Source organism: Chlorocebus sabaeus, chromosome 24, assembly GCF_047675955.1.
Source record: "Chlorocebus sabaeus isolate Y175 chromosome 24, mChlSab1.0.hap1, whole genome shotgun sequence".
NCBI classification, from domain to species: Eukaryota; Metazoa; Chordata; class Mammalia; order Primates; family Cercopithecidae; genus Chlorocebus; species Chlorocebus sabaeus.
Window position 1 is genome coordinate 47,762,260 of NC_132927.1, and position 18,650 is coordinate 47,780,909.

Consider the following 18,650-nt stretch of genomic DNA (forward strand, 5'->3'; position numbering starts at 1 on the left):
TCGCCTTGGCCTCACAAAGAGTATTTTTTTTTTTTTTTTTAAGAGTTGGGATTTCACCATGTTGCCCAGGCTGGTCTCAAACTCCTGGGCTCAATCTGCCTACATGCCTTCACCTCCCAAAGTGCTGGCATTACAGGCATCAGCTTCACTACCACACCCAGCCCAAGAACTCACTTTTTAAAGGTCTGAACTTGCCATTAATATATCTTCTTGTCATCTTAATACCAAAAGTGACTTTTCTGGCGTGAAAAGTAGGTGGCATACTTTGTAAGGTGCCTTGAGAACCTGTGCTTTTCTCTGGGGGATTGGAACTATCTGTTCTGGAATTGTGCCATTTCAAGAAGTAAACCTGCTTATTTTCATTTTAAAAGTGGATTGAAGGCATCCACATAAACCATCTCAGGGGACTTAAGACTATTTTGGCATCATTACCAAAATAAATCAAAAGAATTATTTTTTTATCCTATCATATGGCACTTTTTATGAATTCATGCTTTGCAAAGGAGCAAATTGAATCTTAGGAAATGTTTGGTATTCACGTCAGCAGTGGCTGCCTTGGGTGGTCAGGTGGCACAGATAAGGCTGGAGGGATGTTGAGATCGTATGTGTGTTTTAATTGATTCAAATATACTAGGAGGAATGAGTGTTGTATTAACCTGTATAATATGTACACATATTAATATATATATTTTATATATTATATATTTTTATATATTTCATATATATTATATATTTTATATACTATATAAATATGTATATCTATTATACAGGTTAATATGTATATATTATATGTATGTTATATACACATATTAATATGTATATATTAATATATACATATGTATATATGTTTATATATTGTTATATATGTTAATATCTATGTCAATATATGCATATTAAACATTACTGTTTTTAATTTTAAAATATTTCAAACAAACTGGAAAGGATAAGGAATAATATAATGCCTTCCAGCTTCATCAGGTCTTAATGTTTTGTCATATTTGCTTCAGGTCTTAAAGCATTTTGGAAACAGTTGAAGGTCCCCTTTTCTGCTCTCCTAATCCTGTGCTTCTATTAGAGTGCATATCACTTGATGACTTCTAAGACAGATGCTAAATTCTTGTCATATTACTCAGTGAGTAGTAGAGTGGTAGTTTCCTTTAGGGAAATGAAATTTATGTACCTCCCATTTTCAGATTGCACTTGCTGCAGCCTCCACAACGAAGGAGCAGTGCTTCCAAAGAGGTTTAGTGAACATGATATGGGGTCATTGAGCAAAATGAGAAGAGTATGTATTTTAAAAAGTAAATTTGATTGCTTGTGGGTATTCATGGTCTGAGTTGTTGTTTAGCTTAAACAACATTTCAGAGCCACTAAGTAGTTTGTTCAGGTTACTGTTAATCTGCTCAAATGCCTGAAGAGTCACTAAAACTTATATTTTTTCAAGAAGATTTCGTGCTGTAGTTTCCAAGGGTGTTCTTCTCAAGTTACACTGACTTGGCTGGTTTTAGTAATTTTCCTTGAACATTGCCTCCAAGTTATGGGATTCTGAATACCCCTCTTTTACTATCTTTATTCTTTTTTGCATAAATATAAAATAAAAAGGCTGTTTTTTATTTCTTTTTTTTTTAGTGTTACTTAAAGGCTGTCTGATGTAATTGTATGGCGTATTTTTCTTTGTTGTTTGTCTGTTCAACTCTGCAGTTATATTAAACTTTATCATGTTTTACAATCATAGTTTAGTTTTGATAGGTTCCAGAAAACAGAAAGAAACATACCTGTCCTGAAATGTAGCTTGTGTGTGCTCTAAAACATTTTTCTTTACATTACTTTCCTCAGTTAGTGTTCCCATTTATCCCAATATTTTTAGCAAAAGTTATATTTAATTAAGGTAGATAGGCATAACTAAAAATATAAAACATTAAATGAATGCTAAGAAAAAAATTAACTTTTGGTAAGTTATATATCGTAATTAAGGAAAACCCAGAGAAATAGAAATAAATTTACCAGTAATCTTATCACTCATAAATATCGTAAGATTTTTTTTACTTGTGTGTTTTTCCAGTTTTTTCTGAAAAAATATAAAATAAACATTTTATCAGTTTGTTGTTAATAACATGCATTTTTATGTAACATTGTCAACAGTAAACTAATAATTTATAAATTATGCCTAAATTACAATTATTGTAAATACTGTAAGGTAGAGGCTGCATAATACAATGGTAGAAACCTAGGCTTTGTATCAAGCGACTTAGGGTGGAATCACTGCTTGTCCTGTTATTAAGTTAACTGTATGACGCTGGCCAAGTTACTTAACTCTTAGGAGTCTTTTCTCAAATTAAAAAAAATATATAGCTAATAATTACTTTGCAAGAGTGTTATAGGAATTAGATGAAATAATGAGTCTCATTCATTCATATAGTGCTGGGAACACACTGAAAATTAACTTATAATCGAGAGGCAGTGTATTAATGGCATTGTATTAATGGTAGGTGCACACCAGGCTAGGTTTTAGAATTTCATTTTGTAGAGATAGGGCCTTGTACATTGTAGATCATCTGTCTCCATTCTTCTTAAACTGAGTGTCTTTCATAGCAGTGCCAAACAGACTTTTCATGTACTTCTCTGCCTCAATTTAATATTTTCTTTGTGATTTTAAGTTTTAGAAGTACCAATTCATATGCCTTCTTTTTGCTAGCACAGTGTACCTGTTAGTTATTTACATATATGTATAATGAGTTTGAAAAATGTTATATAAAAAGCATCTTGACAGGGCCTGGTGGCTTACGCCTATAATCCCAGCACTTTGGGAGGCCAAGGTGGGTGGATCACTAGGTCAGGAGTTCAAGACCAACCTGGCTAAGATGGTGAAACCCCGTCCCTACTAAAAATACAAACACATTAGCCAGGCGTGGTGGCAGGCGCCTGTAATCCCAGCAACTCAGGAGGCTGAGGCAGGGCAATCGCTTGAACACAGGAGGCAGAGGTTGCAGTGAGCCGAGATCACACCACTGCACTCCAGCCTGGGCGACAGGCTGAGATTCCGTCTCCAAAAAAAAAAAAAAGAATCTTTATCATACTCTTTCCACATTCTGCTTTTTAAAAATGGCTGTCGTTTTTTTATCAGTTTGTACTTCAGTGTTAGATCATAGAAGCAGTACCCTTCAAAATTAAATTCTGAGTAATTTTATCATGAAGTTATAGAAAATGAGCTTGTGGATGGGTGAGCTCAAGCCAGCTGTGCAGCTTGTCCAAGTTGATGGTCTGGTTTGTAGTCTAGTTGCCAGTCCCAGTCCTCTGCTCACTCTTCAGTATGATGACTGTATTTCCTCCTGTAGGCCACCTGGTGCCTTTCCTCTGAAACTACTCTTTTGTATCTATAATAGGATGAAGCTTACTTTCCCTTGACTACACACACACACACACCCCCACACCCACCCACCCACCCACCCACCTCACAGTGAAGAGACTGTTTTGGTTTCAGTTAAAGTCAGTAAATTAATACTTAAAATTTATAGATTCATGACTTTTGCCAGAAAACTAGAAATTCTGTTTTGAAGGTTGGCACTCAGGGGTATAACTATAGTCAACTTTTTCTAAATTTGCATTGGATTGGCTTGCTTAAAAATAACTTTGGTAACCAAAAAGCATTCTTTTAATATTTTAGGATCAAGATCAGGTAAAGGCAACTCACCTTTTATGGCTCCTACCTGTAATCCCAGCACTTTGGGAGGCCGAGGTGGGCAGATCATCTGAGGTCAGGAGCTCGAGATCAACCTGGCCAACATGGTGAAACCCCGTCTCTACTAAAAATACAAAAATTAGTTGGACTTGATGGCAGGCGCCTGTAATCCCAGCTACTCAGGAGGCTGAGGAGAATTGCTTGAACCCGGGAGGTGGAGGTTGCAGTGATAAGAGATTGCACCACTGCACTGCACTCCACCCTGGGCTACAGAGCCTAGGGTAATGGGGGAAGAACCATTTTCCACCTTCAAATTTATTAAAGAACAAAGTGTTTTCTAATTTCGCTTAAGTTATAAATTTTTATTGTAAGTTTCTGTAGTAGGACCAGCCTCACAGTAGGCGTATATTAACTATTAACTTGTTACAGGTCTTGAATTACTTTTAGCATTGCAAGGGCTTCCATTTAAATTCTGTTATTTGATCCTAACAATAATTTTGTGAGTTAGGTAGGAAAGGACTTCATTTTACAAAGAACTTAGTAGAATTCCTTGGGTGCCATTAAATGATGATTCTGGGGTTTGAATTTAGGACATCTAGCTCCAATTCCATACTTGTGCAGTGTCAGGCTGCTTTCCCATACCAATCTGCAAATGTTTTGATTCTTGGTATTGTAATAATTGTTCATTTATTCAACAGAGTTTTTAATGAATGCATAATTTTAAGCTGTAGACATTTAAGGATGAATAAAAAGACAAGGTTTCCACCTTGAGGAAGACTCAGTAAATAAACAAGTACCAAAAATAATTATTGTGCCTGTGGTAACAATGATTGGTACATAGCAGGTGCTCAGTAAATGCTTATTGCACAAATGAATGAGTGAGCAAAGTGGTAAAAAGGTAATAAGTGAGGGTAGCTGCTTAAGTAGATAGACTGACCAGGAAAGGTCCTTCTGAGGAACTGACACCTAAGCTAGGCAAAGAGCATTTTTGACAAAAGGACCAGTGCAGGCAAAGTACATGAGGCATGAAAGAACTTAGCTATTGGAAGGCATCAAAGATGGCCAGTGGAGCTAGAGTGAGTATGCTGGGGAGACAGATGTTCCAGATGAAATTGAAGAGAAAGAACTAATCATGTAGATCCTTATAGACCATAGCAAGAAACTTGGTGCTTACTTTAATGTTGGAGGACAGTTCTCCACTTGTCTCTTGTGTTTCTACATTGATTGTCTGCCCTCTGGATGATCTTTTCAAGGATGATTTGTATCGTGAATGGCCTTGGAAGAGAAAGAGAATGTTCCTTTTGGGGTAAAGGCCTGGCAAGGTTACTGCCCATTATAAAAGATGTCAATTTCACTAAGCTTGGAGTTACTCTTCTGTGACACAACCTGCTGTTGTGCTGATGTCATCTTGTTCTCTTTGTGTCACCTGGTGGGAATTGAGGCTTAAGGGACTAGCACGAAAAAATACTGATAGTTTGGCCACTGCTACTGCTGTAATAATGTCCTTTGTCTCTGACCCTGGAGTCTCATGTCTTCTGCAGGCATCCGTGTAGCTGTGTGGCAGGCTAACTTGTTAGCTCACATGTAGGGTAGAATTTTTACATTCTTCACATTTCTTGACAACTGAGGCCATGGGAAGACGTTAGAGGCTTTTAAGCAGGGGAGTAATAAGATGTAGTTTACTAACCTTTTAACAAGTCAGTCTGACTACTCTGTGGAAAATAATCATGGGTAGAAAGAAGATTAATAAGGAATCAGGGGTAGCTGTCTAGTCGAGAGCTAATAGTGACTTCAACCATGGTGAAGACAGTGGAGATGGAGAGAAGTAAAGGAGTCGAGATGGTCTTTGGGAGGTAGAATTTATAGGTCTTGACAGAATGGATGTGGGGTGTGAAAGAAGAATGTAAATAAATTGTAGGTTTTTAGCTTGAGCAGCTGGAAAGATGAACTTCTGCTGAGATGGAGAAGCCTCAAAAATGAAGATAACTAACCTGTAAAAATTTCTAAAATGCTGTACACATATATTGCAAGGGATATAATGATTATATGGGTGCCACTGACATCTTGTCATCACTTCTTTGGCCTTTTTTCAGTCATTTCATTTGCTTGTCTCCGTCTATGCAGAAATTTTGTTTAGAATTGCAGGGAAAGGAAGAATAAGAAAAATTTTTATGACTTGGGGTTGAAGAACCATTGGGATATGCTTTTCTGGGAAGAACACCTTTCTTGTGTCTTCATACATTGTCAAATCAATATTTAAGTTAAGAAATACAATTCTTGTGGTCCCTTGATAAGAGGGTTGCCTCAATAACGGTAAATTAGATTACTTTGGGAGGATTTATTTTTTAATAAGCCATATTGATTTTTATCCAAAATTCATTATCTAGGAGTTTACAAAGAAATTCTTCAATATGTTTCAGGATTTTCCCTTTTTTGAAGTTGAAGTAATATATGTTTTCTTTTCTTTTCTAGATTTTAAGTTTGTTTTAAAGCTGAGCTATTCTCCTTAAATTTTCAAGGATAATTGTTAGTTGTGTTGGGACAACTTGAGCTTAATGCAGTAGGATGAACGAAACAAGTGCCTGTGGATGAATTTATTCAGCATTCTTCATTGAGATATTCTATAGGATGACTTCTTGTCTTTCTAATGCCAGATGCTGAATTCATTAGCACCTGATCACTTTTCATAAAGAAAGTAACTAAAGTAGCAGGGCGCGCGGTGACTCACGCCTGTAATCCCAGCACTTTGAGAGGCCACGGCAGGCAGATCACCTGAGGTCAGGAGTTCAAGACCAGCCTGGCCAAAATGGAGAAATCTCGCCTTTACTAAAAATAAAAAAATTGGCTGGGTGGTGGAGCGTGCCTGTAATCCCAGCTATGTGGGAGGCTGAGGCAGGAGATTCACTCAAATTCGGGAGGTGGAAGAAAGTAACGAAAAAGCTTTTAATAAAAAATACTCTTCACCTTGTCCGGTTGTTTATTAAATGCTTTCCCTTTTTATCTAGTGAGATTTATTTTTGATTGTGCTTCTCACCACCTGCTTATTGTATTCAGAGGATGACTTTACATGCCTTGGCTTTGATATACTGTAAACAGTTTTAGGCTGCAACATAAAGTTTACATGAGTTTTGAATTCCTTCCTTCCTTCCTTCCTTCCTTCCTTCCTTCCTTCCTTCCTTCCTTCCTTCCTTCCTTCCTCCCTCCCTCCCTCCCTCCCTCCCTCCCTCCCTTCCTCCCTTCCTCCCTTCTTCCCTCCCTCCCTCCCTCTCTCCCTCTCTTCCTTCCTCCTTCCCTCACTCCTTTCTCTCTTCCTTCCTGTCTCTTCTCTTCTCTTTTTTCTCTTCTCTTCTCTTCTCTTGCTCTTCTCTCTTCTCTTCTGTCTTTCTTTCTTTCTTTCTTTCTTTCTTTCTTTCTTTCTTTCTTTCTTTCTTTCTTTCTTTCTTTCTTTCTCTTTCTTTCTCTCTTTCTCTTTCTTTCTCTCTGCTCTCCTCTCCTCTCCCCTCCCCTCCCCTCTTTTCTTTTTTCTTTTCTTTTCTTTCTTTCTTGACAGGGTCTCACTTTGTTGCCCAGTTTGGAGTGCAGTGGCGTGATCATAGCTCACTGAAGCCTGGAATTGCTGGGCCCCAATGATCCTCCCACCTCAGCCTCCCAATTAGCTGGGACTACAGACATGTGCCACCACGGCTGCCTAATTTATGTTTTTTGTGGAGACAAGGTTTTGCCATGTTGTCCAGGCTGGTGAATTATTTTTATGCCATTTTGTATGTCCTTTTATTTCTTTTATTCTGTAGCATTTTCTTTGGTGTATGGCCTTGTTTCTAGACTTTTTCTTTTTTAGAAAGAAAAGGTTGACAGCAGGGGGAGATGGAGCTTAGCAGGATTTTTTGTTTTGTTTTTTGTAGGCGAGGTTAGGCTTAAAATTATCTTGGATTCAGTTATATTCCACCAACAATGGAAAATCAACAATGGAAAGGCTTGATTCCCTTTTAAATATAGTCTTAGAAAGGATGAATTAAGGTCACAAAATCATCAGTGCTGATCATGAGATTTTTCCAGGTGGTGTGAGTTGTTATGAATGACTTTGATGGGTTCTGGAGATACCTCTACCAGAAATGCAGTTAGAATGCAGTTATTTCTGATGTTTTGAGAAGACAATAACATTTTTTTTGCTTCTGTTATCTTTTTATGTAGTTCCATCTTTTTAGTTTTTAGAAAACAGTTTTAAAACATCCTCAGATAGTAGAGTGGCATTTAAGCTTCCCAAGTGTCTGGTCTTTGCTACAGAGAAGCATTGTTCTGCCTTCGTATTCCTTTATATGAATTCTTCAGAAAGACTCAAAATTTTGTCACTAATTTCATGTTTCATGCTGAGGGCTAAGCAGTTTATAGTTTTACCATATTTAGGCTATGTTTAGAGTTTCACGAATGGTTTGCTGGTCTTCTCTCTCCTGTCCCCCAATTTCAGAATAAAAGAAAACAAAAACAACTAGTAAAAAGATTTTCCCAGGGCCTTTACTTAGTAACTGAATTGGGACCAACTTGGTAGCCTATGGAATGTGATGGGGACTCTTGCTCGAGGATTGTTCATATTGCTCTTGCAGTGCCAAGCAGGGCCCAGGTTTGTGCCTCCACTCCCTTTCCCCTTTCCTTGCTCTCAGGAAGGTGTTTTTCCCCCCCGGTTTTGGAACTGCATTTCCCTTACTCTAAAACCCTCTGAGAAATGGTTTAGAAGTACAGTAGGAATCTCTCCCTTAGAAGCCACCAGTTAGTTCAGAATCACAGCTGCATTTCTCCTGCCTGTCTTTTCTCTGTGTTGAGGAAGGGAGCGAGCAGGAAGAGGCTGGAGTCAAACAGCTGTGGGCTTGCATCTGAGCACTCACTTGCTTATTAATTGTGTGACCACAGGCAATGGGCTTAACATTTTTAAGCCTCAAATCTCTGATGCAAAATTGGGACCCTCCTAAAGACGTCCTCATGGTTTGGCCGAGGCTTAAATCTTGTATGTCGAGGAACTCGTGCTTAGCACTTGCAGGTTTTACTTTGAAGCTCCTGTGTGTTCCCCTGTGACCCCTCCTCCTCTTTCCCTCTGGAAATAACACTGTCCTGAACTGCAGGTTCAACATTCTCTTGCTTTTTAAAGTGAGTGTATCTATAAGTAATATATTCTTAGTTTTGCCCATTTGGGCTCTGTAAAAGTGTTATCTTCTTACATGTAGTCTGTAAATAAGGGTGCCTCATCAGAAGCAGGTGAATGTAGAACTCTTGGCTCTCCACTTGGCCGTTGATGATAGGATGGGGGTGTGAGGTTGAATATTTTTTTCCGTGGTGTGGCTAGAGTAGAGTGGTTTTTGTCTCAAACTTTTTGTTTTGCCAGGCCACCTCGTTATGGGTCCTTTGGTTAGAGAGACTGGCTGTTTCTGATACAAGATCACAGGTAGGGAAGGCATTATATGACATGTGGTGTGACGGATAAATCCAATAAATAAACATTGACGTTAGTGGGAGCCAGATTTACTGCTCTTATAGGGAAGGGAAAGTTGAAAACTAGGTTTCACCTTTAGTAAAGAATTGGGTTCTTCTGGAGAAAGGACCTCTTAATAAAAGGATTAGGCTAATTGGAGAAAGTCAAATCTAGGCTGTAAAGTAGATGACAGCATAACAGCAGTATTAATTTCTGGTTTTTGATGGTCACCATTATTGTAGTTTTGTAGGAGAATGCCCTTGTTTATAGAAATTACTCACTATAAACTCTGGGAGTGACAGGCCATCACGTTGGCTACTTAGTCTCGAACAGTTCAGGAAAAAAAGTTATCTGTAGTGTTCTTGCAACATTTTTGTAGGTTGGTCTGAAGTTGTAAAGTAAAACAAAGCAAAACCTCTCACAGTTGACTTAATAACAGAATTGTTAGCTTATCAAAGTCATTTATAAGGTTTAAGGGACTTGCTTGTTGGGCTTCCTTGTCTTGAAACTACCCGACCATGGTGGCCTTCTTGTTATTATACATCCTGATTTGTCTTTTGGTATGCTGTATTTTAATATTTATAATCATCACATTAATACATTCTTGGCCCATTATTTATTTCCTTCATCTATTTTGCCTTTGTGCCAAACTGCTTCTTTGAATGGAAAGTGTAGTTTACAAAAATATGGTTCCTCATTGTATTCAATGACAATACTGTATTTAATTTTAACTTACTTTGTGTATGCTGTTCTTTTCTTCTCAATCCGCTGGTGAGCCATTAAAGCTCTTTCTTTCTTTCTTATTTCATCACACTGTGTCTACCTTAGTATTAAGCATATTTCAGTAGGCTTTTAGTTTACTTTTCAAAGTGCTGGGCTGTTGATTGCCTGTCTTAGAATTTCACATTTTCAGAAAGTATAAGCAGGGTGAGGGCATTTGGTAGAGTGGTGAATGTGATGCTCTAGCTAAATCATAATCTAGTCAGCTCATATACATATTTGTGAATGGTTAGCCCCTAAACGTTTAGGGTTAAACATATGGGTTGAATTTCCCTTATCCAAAATGCTTGAGACCAGAAGTGTTTAGGATTTTTAATTTTTTCGGATTTTGGAATATTTGTAGTGTACTTACCAGTTCAGCATCCCTAATCTGAAAACCTGAAATCTGAAGTGCTCCAATGGGCATTTCCTCTGAGCACTGAAAGTCACGTTGGCATTAAAAAGTTTCAGATTTTGGAGTATTTCTGATTTCATATTTTCAGATTAAGAATACTCAGCCTTGGATGAAGATGGTTCTAGTCCAGAAAATTGTGTGAGTCAGGGTGGGGCTAAGGGTGGCTATAAGGAGAAGATTCGTTGTCAGAATAATGTTCTTTCTGTGAGAACATTACATGCAAATTGTCTGTTTGGCAGAATCTCCCCTTTTCCCTCAGTACAGAAAACCATAGGTTAAATACATAGAATTCCTTCCCCCCTCCCTCCATACCTGTCTTCCTTTGAGGCGACTTAGATCCATCATAGGGCTTGTTTTCCTTAAATAGACTGGAGGTCAAACTTCTCTTTAGCAGTTATACTAATTTTCATATTTCTCAGAATGATCAGGGAAAAGAACTTTTGAAAACTCAGGGTGGTAGTTACATTGCACTTTGTATACGCCCACGCATCAGACTTTTCTTTAGCGTTTTGTTTTTTTCTTGCTGCTTTTACAGTGTAGGTGGCCTTCTCCTGATTGCTTTTGACAGGAAATTGAGCAACCTTTCTTTTTTGGAACTGAATATATTTTACTGCTAAGAGAGGAAAAAAATGTTTGTTTTGAAACTTTATTATGAATTTTTATTTAAGGACTAATTTAAATCTAGAAAAAAATGGGGGTAGAGGTTAAATTTCATATCATGCACTACTACTTCTGAACCTTCCTAGTAATTTCTGGGCTTTCCTTTCTTTGTAGCATTGCTTTGTTCTGTTAGCCATTGATGGATATTGAAAAGTTGTCCTTGAACCTGTCATTGTTTGTCTAACTCTTAACTGGGGCTGCCTTCCCCAGTTGTCTTCTCTCTGTAGTGGAGGTGTGGTAGTCTCTACACTGATTTCATAGGCACCTTGAATCTAGAACATATGTTAGCCTCTTCTACTCCGTTTCAGCTTTGGATAAGCACGGCATTCAGCAAAGCTTCCCAAGGAGTTGGCTGGGCCAGAGGTTGCAATGAGTGGGAGCTCCTGATTGGAGTCCTGCCTCTGGCACAGGTTCTACCTGGACTGCCAAACCTTCTGGTGCTTCTAGTGCTTTGGGGTGTGAGCACCGGTCTCTGTCCCGCTACCCATGGCCCCTGGTCCGCTTGCTGCTTCGAGTTACTGTGGTTGAGCCTGATGTGGGTGGTTCCTGTGTACACTGAGGATTCTGAAGACAAAGTCAGACTTTAATTAGAATAAGCCCATTTGCCACATATGGAAATCTTGTTCAATTAGAATGGAGTAATTCTGATGGAATCTTTCTAAGTGTGTTCATAAATCCTGTCCTTTTGCTTGAGTTTAAAATTTGCATGTTTATTCATGTTCCTAATGGATTACTACTGCAGATCAGCTGCCAGGCATGTCTTATTTATATAATTAGTTATAGCTCATTAATTAAAGATTAACAAAATGAAGTATATATTTTGAGTGTTATAGATTTCTTCGCCTATTCCGTGGGTGCAAGCTGTAGGCCAGTTGTGTAAAAACAGCAGGTTTTGTTGTCTTAGATATCTGACTCTCAGAATATCCTTTAGCGCAAGCTTGTCCAACCTGCAGCCCACGGACCACATGTGGCACAGGATGGCTTTGAATGCAGCCCAACACAAACTTGTAAACTTTCTTAAAACATTATGAGATTTTATTGCAATGTTTTTTAAAGCTCATCAGCTATCGTTAGTGTGTTTTATGTGTGGCTTAAGATAGTAATTCTTCCACTGTGGTCCAGGGGAGCCAAAAGATTGGACATTCCTTCTTTAGAGGTTTATTTTACCCACAGTTTTCTTCCGATGTTTGTATGATTTGGTTATGGTAGTGTAGGAAAGGTGTGTTGCGGGGTCTTACCAAGCTCCGTTCTACCATATTACATGAGATCATAGTGTGAGGGCATGATAGGCCCTTGGTAAGTCTTGTTTGAAGTGCTTTTTTATTTAGCTGAATAAAAGGTGGGAGTCCTAATGTCCAGGTTGATAGGCTGGGAAGAGCAACTTCCCTTTTTGTCCTCAGTAGGAATTGGGAATATCTGTGAGTGAAACTAAGTTCTCATGATTTTTATTCTTCTTAGCTTCCAATTTATGTGATTGGTAACAGAGTTTGGCAATTACATAGTTTGAAATAGTGTTTAAAATTATTTATTGGAAGCTCTTATGGATGTGTCTGAGTTATTTGAATACATTTTAGAAATTGGTACATGTGCTGTAGATGATTACTATTGGGCATATATGTGGGTATTCTTTTAACCAATAAGCTTAGCATTCGTAGGAAATACGACTATAGTGGGAGCTTATTATGTGATCTGAAATGAGCAGTGTGAGAATTTTGGAATTTCCAAATACACAGAGTGTTTGGTTTTTTCGGAACAGGGTTTCTCAACCTCACCACTATTTTCGTTTTAGGCAGGATAATTCTTTGTTGGAGGGGACTGTCCTGTGCATTGTAAGATGTTTAGCGGCTTCCCTGGTTTCTGTATGTTAGATGCCAATAGTGTGTCTGTCCCCCCCACCACTTCACTTGTGATGAGCAAAAATGTTACCGGATGTTGCAAGATATCCCCTGGGGGCACAAAATTGCTCCCTGTAGAGAACTAGTATTTTGGAATAGTGATTCCCGTAGGCATGTGATGGACCAGCTCATCAAAAGCACTTTGTTGTTGTTGTTGTTGTTTTCTTTTATACATACAGCTTCCAGGGTGAGATCCTTGAGTAGCAGCAGTCTGTGGACAGACTGAATGAATAGCCAAGCAAGAATTTGTTGTTTAAGTGGGAATGGCTGTTGGTTGGCTTAAATTTAAATATGTGTTGAGGCGGGGCACAGTGCAGTGGCTCACACCTGTAATCCCAGCACTTTGGGAGGCTGAGGCAGGTGGATCACCTGAGGTGAGGAGTTCAAGATTAGCCTGGCTAACATGGTGAAACCGTGTCTCAACTAAAAACACAAAAATTAGCCAGTATGGTGGTGCACACATGTAATCCCAGCTATGCAGGAGGCTGAGGCAGGAGAACTGCTTGAACCCGGGAGGTGGAAGTTTCAGTGAGCTGAGATCTTGCCACTGTACTCCAACCTGGGCGACAAGAGCAAAACACTGTCTTAAAAAAAAAAAAGCCCAATAAATGTGTATTGAGCTGCATATAAAGAGATTACCAATTAAAGAAGGTCTTAGAGACAAAGTATAAAATTTCACAGTTGTGATTTGATTAGTAGTGGTGGTTTTTTTTCACCCTTTTACTTATTGTGAGGTATAGTTGTGTGTTTTTCAAAATTTGGAAATAACTACTAATAAAGTTCATAATTGTTTTAATCTAGGTTTTGAGAGATTACCTGAAGTTGGACTCAAAAGCAAGATTTACTACTAACTTTGAAATGGAATAAGGTGAGTTGGTGGTTTAGTTCCAAAGTCACATTGCGGGGAGGAAATGTCACTCAAACTGTCATTCTTAGAAGACCTGCTATTTGGCCAGGCGCAGTGGCTCATGCCCATAATCCCAGCACTTTGGGAGGCTGAGGCAGGCAGATCACCTCAGGTCAGGAGTTCGAGAACAGTCTGACCAACATGGTGAAACCCCGTCTCTGCTAAACATACAAAAATTAGCTGAGTGTGGTGGCACACTCCTGTAATCGCAGCTACTTGAGAGGCTGAGGCAGGAGAATCGCTAGAACTCGGGAGGTAGAGGTTGTAGTGAGCCAAGATTGTACCATTGCACTCCAGCCTGGGGGACAGGGCGAGACTCCGTCTCATGGAAAAAAACAAAAAAAACCAAAAAGACCCCTGCTATTTATAGCAGAATTTTGATTTATCAAATGTCTGATATTTTCTGCCCACTGGCTTTTCCCTTTTTGAAATGGAAAAGGAAAATATGGGAAATGCTTGTGCAGTTTTAGTCATTGATTTCTGAATTCAGTGTTGTCATCTTTGCAGACGAAATAGTTTGGATAATTTTCTGGCTACTTAAGAAGGTTTTCTGTTACATATTTATGTTTTCCCTCCATAGTGAATGCATTAAAAATCTTCTCTATATTTCTTGAAATTTGGTGAGAGCTTATACTTCAACCCATGGTCTAATAATCTTGTTAAGTCTAATGCATTGGTGTATAATTTGGGGTGCCAAGCTTTTGCTGAATAATTGAGAAATGATCAGATGATCTACCCTTTGACTGACGTATACTGGTATATGCGTTACTATTGCTCTTAGAGCGACTGTACTGGCTTACTCCTAGGTAGAATTCTAGTTCTATCCTAGGCCTACTCAAATAGTTTTGTGGACATTTCTTAAACATTTTCAACAATTGCAAAAGGTTATTCTTTCATTGAGAAAAGCAACAGCTTAATGCAGATTAAGGAAGACACCTTTTCTACAGGCCAAAAATACTGTCATATATTACATTCTGGGGTTGTGTAAGTTTCATTATCCTTAACCTTGATTTCAGCCAGATGCTGAAACAAAGACCTTGGAGTTTTTCTTATTTGTTGCTTTGTCAGAAGAAAATTTCCTAAGGAGTCAGCTCTTCTGGAGTGACTGCATCCTATAACAGATGCTCAAGTTATCTGAGCATCTCCCCTCCATAAACCTTTGTGCAGAGCTTAGGGGATGAGTAATTGGAGCACTGTTTTTAAAGTGGCTGCTATTTGTGACCTTCCTTGAATTTCAGTAAGGGAAATTTGGGAATCATTATCTCTAAAAAATGTTTTTAAAGTACATTAGGACACTTTTCTGGGTTACATTTATTTGACCATTCCCAGCTCATTCTTCTTTAATAGAGGTGGACTCTAAGATTTTTAGATAATCTGTAATTTTTAGCCATTTGAAAAATCCAGGCTTTTAATAGCAACACGACTGAAAAACTGTCTTTGAAAACATAACATCTTTGGAACTGTCAAGACTTGCTTAATGGTGAAGCAAGCAGCCTGCAGGAATGCTCTGTGAATGTAGCTCTGCTCTGGTACTTCAAGAGGGAAGAAAAATCAGTGCATATTATTGAGTGCCCTGTGATTTTTACCTCAACCTTGGAAGCTGTTTTTCTAGATATACTTTTTCCCTCCAGAATAGCTATATGTTATTGAAATGTGCACCTTCAGTGCAATTCTCATATGTCTTAATGGTTTTTTTTGGTTTGTTTTTTTGTTTTTGAGATGGAATCTTGTTCTGTCTCCCAGACTGGAGTGCAATGGCATGATCTCAGTTCACTGCAACCTCTACCTCCCAGGTTCAAGTGATTCTCCCGCCTCAGCCTCCCAAATAGCTGGGGTTACAGGCATGTGCCACCACACTCAGCTAATTTTTTTTTTCTTTTTGAGATGGAGTCTCGCTCTGTCGCCCAGACTGGAGTGCAGTGGCGCTATCTCGGCTCACTGCAAGCTCTGGATTCATGCTATTCTCCTGCCTCAGCCTCCCTAGTAGCTGAGACTACAGGCACCCACCACCATGCCCGGCTAATTTTTTGTATTTTTTAGTAGAGATGGTGTTTCACTGTGTTAGCCAGGATGGTCTCGATCTCCTGACCTTGTGATCCGCCCTCCTCAGCCTCCCAAAGTGCAGGTATTATAGGCGTGAGCCACCGTGCCTGGCCAATTTTTGTATTTTTAGTAGAGATGAGGTTTTGCCACTTTGGCCAGGCTGGTCTTGAACTCCTGACCTCAGATGGTCAGCCTGCCTCGGCCTGCTAAAGTGCTGGGATTACAGGTGTGAGCTGCCGTGCCCGGATGTATTAATGATATTTTAATAATGACTCTTGGTTGATAAACTTGAATATGACAGTTTTGAGCAGGCACTTTGAGTTCTGTATACTACTGTGAGGTCAGGCACTTGTTTAGCTTCTGTGTCGTATAGTTACACCTTGTATTTTGTTCTTTTTTTAAAAAAAATATAATAAATCTATAGTTTTATTAACAAAAACAGACAGTGTGGTATGAAGTTTACATTTAAACGAAGTTTTCACAGAAATCTGACACATACCTAAAAAGATTTTACAATGTAGCTGTAGATGCAAGTCCAGACAATATCAAGAACGATGGATCTCATGACTCAAGACAGAGCATTTTGGGTTTCAGTTACTTCTTAGGATTTCTTAAAAATGTTTTTTTTTTTTTTTTTTTTTTTTTTTTTTGTGGATTTTAATACACCTTGTCTTTTGAATTGAGTTGCTTCGTTTGATAACTTGAACCTCTGGGCACTGAAATATCTTATTTTAATAGCAGTGGTATCTGGTAATGCTGGTACAGTATCTCTAATAGGTCAGATGGGAGATTCTTTGGTTATACATCCATTCTTACTCAGGTCTCCTCAGGCAACACAGGAGGAGGCCATGACTCAACAGTTCTCCCAACCTGTTGGTGACATGACTCTTGGCCTTCTAAGTGTATACTTCCTTTCTAAGTGCTATTTCTCTACTTAAGGGATATCTAAAACAATTTCTGTACTCCAAAAGAAAGAAAAATCTACACACACATACACACACACATGCATGCGCATACACACAACCTTGTATATATGTAGTTTTATGTGTACCTTATTAAATCCATCATTCTTTTCTTAGTTATTTTTTGAGCAGCATTATTCTAGAATATAAACACTGAATTAAATAAGCATACTTTTTTCTTTTCCTTTAAACATTTTTAAAATACAGTTTTTAAAAATTAAATAGATACATGTTCTCACTGTGTTGCCCAGGCTGGTCTGGAACTCCTGACCTCAAGTGATCCTTCTCCCTTGACCTCCCAAAGTGCTTGGAATAAAGGCATGAGCCACCGTGCCTGGCCTGCATGTAACTTTTGACTCCTCCAGAACTTAACTACTAATAGCCTACAGTTGACCAGAAGCCTTACCAATAACATAAACAGTTGAATAACATGCATTTTGTATGTTATATATATTATATATTGTGTTCTCACAATAACATAAGCTAGAGAGAAGAAAATGTTATTAAGAAAATCCTAAGGAAGGGAAAATATATTTGCTATTCATTAATGGAAGTGGATCATCATAAAGGTCTTCATCCTCATTGTCTTTGCATTGGGTAAGCTGATGAGGAGGAGGGAAAGAAGAGGTTGGTCTTCTTGTCTTCAGTGCAGAGGTGGAGGAGGAGGAAGGGGAGGCAGGAGAGGCAGGCACACTTGGTGTAACTGTTATTGAAAAAATCCACTTGTGAGTGGACTTGCACGGTTCAAACCCATATTGTTGAAGGGTCAACAGTGCTAGACAGTTTGATTTTCTAAATGCTAACTATAACATAGTATAAAAATATTAAAAATGTATAGTAGCTAGGGGGAATGGTTATAGAATCTTCCTTTCATCTTTGGCTGTTACTAGTTTGAATTGAGTTTGGCATGGCCTAAGGTCACTTTAGAATTATTTTGTTATGCGTTTTTATTATCCAAAGCCGATTTCTTTGTTGTTAAAGAAGAAAATGATATGAAATCCTTTGGCCTAACAAATATTTTTATCAGCCAATAGAACAGTGATTTGACTCTTTCATATTTACTAATGCTATTGTACCCTTTTTCTCTTCAATAGGAGCAACTTATTCTTACTCAGCTCTTATGTTTATGTTCTCCAGAACATAAGAGAGCAGCTGCCTATGCCAAATAGTTACCTCATTTAAACTCATTCTAGTGGAGCAAATGGTAAGAGGCATTTGAACTAAGTTGTCTTTGGAGGAGTGTGCCTTATTTCTTAATACCTGATTTTTTTGGGGGACCCAGATATGCATGGCTATGATTGTCTATAGTAGTATATTGTAATTTTATAATGGTACCATGTTGCCCACTTTCTTGACTGTCTAATAGATTTAAAATTTGCTAATAGTGGATTTGAACAAAAGTCTAAAAGAAGGAATCAGAAAATAAGAGAGAAAATGAACTGTGTGGATGTAGGTGGAGGTCAGGGTGGGAATTGTGCAGAGCTCAGCCCCATCCCCTACTGCCCCTATATTTGCCTTAAAAAGTTGGGTGACATGAGCATTTTTGAAGGCCTGGCTTCTGAGACAGCAGGTCACAGGGCAGAACTGGAGAAGAAACTTGGGAGAAGCTTGCAAATGCCAGTTGATCATGAATCGCTAATGTTTCTCGAAGGGCTTAGGAAACAGTGATGGGGATTTTATTTTAAAACCTAGATTTTATTTTAATGTTTGTCAATCCCTAAGCATATTTTATATATAAAAGGAAGTTGTAAATGTCTTCACTAGTATTTAAGTGCCTTTCCCCAAAACCATGTATGGAAAATTAAGGCCATATGGTGGGTAAAGTCTTACATGTGGGGAAGTTCAGCATGCCACGTTCTGGAGCTTTTG

The 18,650-nt window shown here is 38.5% G+C and overlaps 1 protein-coding gene across 16 annotated transcripts in view; it reads left to right on the plus strand.

Moving 5' to 3' along the window:
• Positions 1-18,650, plus strand: part of SIPA1L1 (signal induced proliferation associated 1 like 1) — a 410,731-nt gene that overhangs the window by 74,777 nt on the left and 317,304 nt on the right. For 9 of the 16 annotated variants that reach the window (XM_073011118.1, XM_037984201.2, XM_073011119.1 and 6 more), the window contains one exon: positions 13,671-13,737. The exons of 4 other annotated variants lie outside the window; for them this stretch is intronic. The gene's annotated coding sequence lies outside the window, so the exon portion shown is untranslated. Of the gene's footprint in view, positions 1-13,670; positions 13,738-17,875; positions 17,986-18,650 lie in introns of all 16 variants that reach the window. 3 more of the 16 variants (XM_073011123.1, XM_073011130.1, XM_073011124.1) reach the window with 1 other exon arrangement.